The sequence below is a fragment of the Hibiscus syriacus genome, unplaced genomic scaffold, assembly GCF_006381635.1.
Source record: "Hibiscus syriacus cultivar Baekdansim isolate YM2019G1 unplaced genomic scaffold, ASM638163v2 tig00015467_pilon, whole genome shotgun sequence".
NCBI lineage: Eukaryota > Viridiplantae > Streptophyta > Magnoliopsida > Malvales > Malvaceae > Hibiscus > Hibiscus syriacus.
The window spans coordinates 53,161-57,518 of NW_024062365.1; the positions used below are offsets into that span (position 1 = coordinate 53,161).

At 40.2% G+C, this 4,358-nt stretch overlaps 1 pseudogene; it reads right to left on the reverse strand.

Annotated features, from left to right (window-relative positions):
- Positions 1-228: 228 nt before the first annotated feature.
- LOC120207912 lies at positions 229-4,219 on the reverse strand (annotated as a pseudogene).
- Positions 4,220-4,358: the final 139 nt, after the last annotated feature.

Genomic DNA, 4,358 nt, shown 5'->3' on the forward strand with positions numbered 1-4,358 from the left:
CTTTTTTCTTCTCGTGTAATTTTATTTTTTGATCTTTTCTTTTTAAAAGATTTTTCGATTATTCTCATTCTCGATGATATTTTATCCAAATCAAATCAAAATAGGTGGATAGTAGGCAAACATAATTATTCCTCGTTCCTCTTGTTTACATCAACGAAGGAGAGAATTAATAATTAAACCAGTTTGATTCACCCAATTCAGAGGTCTATTCATGATGACCCATTCTCGTACTTGGAATAAAGAATATCTTCATTCTTTGACGTTTAATTCATTCGTGATACAATCAACTACTAACCTAATTGTAAATAAGTGAAAAATACAAAGGACTCCGATGCGACGGCCGCCACCGAGACTGATTCAGGGGGAAGATGATTCTTATTGTCCACTAGTTGTACTTACGCGTTGTCCCGTCCCTATACCGACATTATGGTTGAATGTTGAAATAAACGGTGTAAGATTCATCTCTGAAGCTCTGCAATGGTGCCACAAGGAAATTCTTCCTTCTCCCTTTCGCAATGAAGCTTATCGGATGGTATTCGCTTATTCCGCTGTTCATTACAAAGCTGATTGCCTGATTGAATCCTGCCTCGGATGAAGTTGAATTGCAGCTGAGCTTCATGCTAAGACTGGAACTATAGCTTACCCTGCTATACACATAGCACCCCTTTTGGTTAACGGATTCCAGGGACACACTATTATCCTTTCCATCCAATCCAACAACTAAACGGAAACTAGAAGTTGCATCGTCGTTTGGAGAATCGGTTACGGCAAGGTTGTTTTCCGTTCCTTGATGCACTAGAACCATTCCGGGGGAGTCAAATGGTTCAAACATGACTGTTTTACCAATGGCTCCTCCAATGGTTGAAATCTTCTCCGGTGGTTCATCAAAGATGAGCCTGAATGTGGCATGCACAGCGGCATCGGTACCGGCTTCAGGGAACTTCTCCATTCGGATCGATTGTTCTGAGTTCGTTAGGACAAAAGTTGAGTCTCCCGACTTCTGGGAAAAAGTAACAAGATGATTGTTATATGCTGCGGGAACCGTAGTTATCCAGTCGGCAAATGAACCTGTTGAACCAGTTTTTATGTCCCAGTCGCCACTGCTATAACCACTAAGCAGGTAAGGACCATAAAGTATTGCCTGAACAGAAGCGTATTCAGGACGATCGTCTGGAATATTTTTTGAAGAAAAAAGTTAAAACATTTTGTGGATCATATTGGAATTCATCATACAACTATGATACCTTTAATTTGTTCTGTTCGCAGACTAATTGGCAACTGAAGGATTAATTTATCTCCTGCACTCCATCTTACTGGTAAGAAGCTACCTGAATAATGCAATCTGTATCAGTTCCTGTTATTCATATAACATAGAAAAGAAGTGCAGAGAACGATGATCATGTATCACACCTGGTGCTGGTATGGCTAGATTCTGATCATTTAATGTTGCCTTGGCCCCTTTCAATTCAGTCCAGATTGGTATCCTTAAATTCAAAGTAGATGATGTCCCTGCTCCCTACATTATAAGATTCCGGATGATCAATCTATGTTTACTTCCCTTAAGTATTCAAATATGTGCACACTTGCACCCAGTTGAGTACGATACAAGATACTATTTTCCTTTTGGTTTTGACTTAAAAAAGTAGAGAGTCGAAACCAAAAGGAAAACGATTAGTTGCTTAATACCTCTTTCGAAGAGGAAGTCAATGTGACGTTAAGGTAAGAATCCCAAGAAACAACTGGATCAACTTTCTGGTTGAGCACCAAATTTCCGGATTTCCAATCAAGAATGCTTGGTATATACTGGATGATGTAAAGACTGGGATAGCCCCCTTCCTCTTCGAAATATATGGAATCCCCTAACTTGGAAAAGATTCAATTCCTACAAAGATAGAAAGAGAAAACAAACCATTAATGATGTAAAGAACTGGAGATAGAAATTTTCATCACACTTCATTTGTTGCGAAAGGAGTAGTTAAATATTGGCGACTATCCCGGACCTGTTCCGTAGCAGCACCAGAAAGAATCAAATGGTGTTCCCCACTTGTGGTAACTTACGGCCTTAGAGACCCCGCGACCTTGGGGTAGCATGTATATCATCACTCCCGGCTGTGTTCCCCTTTGGATGCCTAGTACACCATTTGTGAGTGCACGCTCGTAGTAATCTGCATATGCCACTTCTTTGGTCCATCTAAACAGGTGGCGAGAGACCTAAAACACCACACACAAAAATGTGGTTCATTTCAAATAGGAAGGAAGGGCAGTCCATAATTCGAAAGGATATCCCCGAAAGAGTGATGGACATACCTTCAGCATGTTATAAGTTGTACAAGACTCTTCGTTCTCTGTCTGTAACGTGTTTGCCAATCGTTTCGGGTCAGACCTTCTCGTAGGTAAATGGAATAAACCACAAGAATGCGAAACAAAGGTCATTAGATAAACTCCAAATCATTTCTTACAAGAAACAGCAACTTATATCTGTAAAATGACATAGCTAGTACCAGAACTCGCTGACGGATGTTCCTCCGGTTGCATAGCTATGAGAAGAATTAACAATGTCCATAAAGAAAGTTGCTATTGTCTGGCATCAATAAAGAGGGAAAAAGGCAATTAAAATTAGATATCCAACAGCAGTCAAGAAGATTGCATATAAGAAGTTTACCTTGTAAAGTGGATCACCGATCACTTCATACCGCATTTGAGCTCCGATAACAACAGGAATGTGTGTATTAGCATGGAAGCTTGATATATCATCAGCCTAAAAGAAAAAGAGAGAGAAGAATTTTGTCAAAGAACAAGGAATTAATCATACATAGTATCAAATACAACTTCAAGACAAGTTTACCTGAACTGCAAGCAATCCTAGAAAACAGGGTTTGTCGAAAAGGTGAGCCAACAACAAATGCTGTGGATCTCCCTGCTCAAAGTTACATGAGAATCAAGTCAAATACAATTCAGCATTGTCTGAGAACTCTTTAACTGCATGGGGAATGAGGATGGAAAGAATACCGAAAGTCCGAATGCTAGAAAATTTACCCACCGTTATGGTGAACAATCTGTAGAGGACGTCGTTCATGCCACCGGTTTCTTCGTTAAGCGACTGCCAATGTCTCTCGACACTGTGCTTTGTTATCACATTCCGAATACGGCCATAAAAGTATTTGACCATCCATTTTGTCATGTCTAAAGATTCGGCATTGCCGGCAAATGTATATTGATCCAAGAGACCTGCCAAGATCTGCTAAATCGACCCGAGTTAGAAATTATTATGTATCTCCTTAAAATCGAACCCCATAAGCACCCTTCGAAACCACAGACATAGAATCTACCTTGTGAATGGTGTAGTATGGGGCCCAAACAGGTTTTATTGCTTCAAAACGATCGAAAAGTTCCGACTGAAACGCCGAAAGATATCCCGTCCCCATGTTCTTCTGACAGGCGGATAAGGCAGACACAACTGCCGACATCTTCTCTTTGAGAGTGTCATTGTGAGTGCTAGCCCACATCTGTGCCGCTGCACTCAAGTAATGCCCTTCAACATTCAAAAGACAGTGAATCTATGTTCAACAGCTGCATAAAGGAACTAAATTCATAATATCAACAATAATTTACATTGACAGGCAATATAAATAGCAAGGAGATCGAACTAAATCCATCCATTACCGACGAAATGACCCCGGAGTTCAACATCGGGTGCCTCCCACCCTCCAAACGGTTTCCCAGGAGTTGGCAAACCAGCAGTTTTCCTAAAACTCCACACCAAATCATCCACATCAAGCATCATCAAGTACTCTAAGTTGGTTTGCTGTGCTCTCCAGTGAATCGAATTCGAATCCAATCTAACATCATGCAGTGAGACCTCTTTCAAAGAATCTGCCGCCAAGTTGAAACGACCAGGGTGCTTAATTTTCTGATACGTCATCGACCAGCTCAATTCATCTTCTTCTCTCAAAATCTTCCTCGGTAACAACTCAGACCAAGCAGAGTCATCGGTTGGGATTAAGTGGTAATGAGCAAACATCTCGTGTCTCCATGTCTCGTTATTAGATTTCAACAGCTCGTATCGAAAACTATGTGACGACAACTGAGTTGGGATGTTTGTACACTCTTTACTCACAACACACCCACATAGTAAGAAAACACCAATGGCTAGAAACAGAACAAATCCCTTCATTTTCTTTTTCTTTGAATCAGAAGTTGAAATTCTCAAAACTTTAAGGAAAACCAATGAGAAATATCCAAAATCCAGAAAGCTAAAACAGAATTCAGTGAAGGATAAACACTTAAATAATATTATTACAGGTAGTACTAGTTATTTAAAGGATAGAGCAACATGTGACTCTCCATTCCCTGTATTT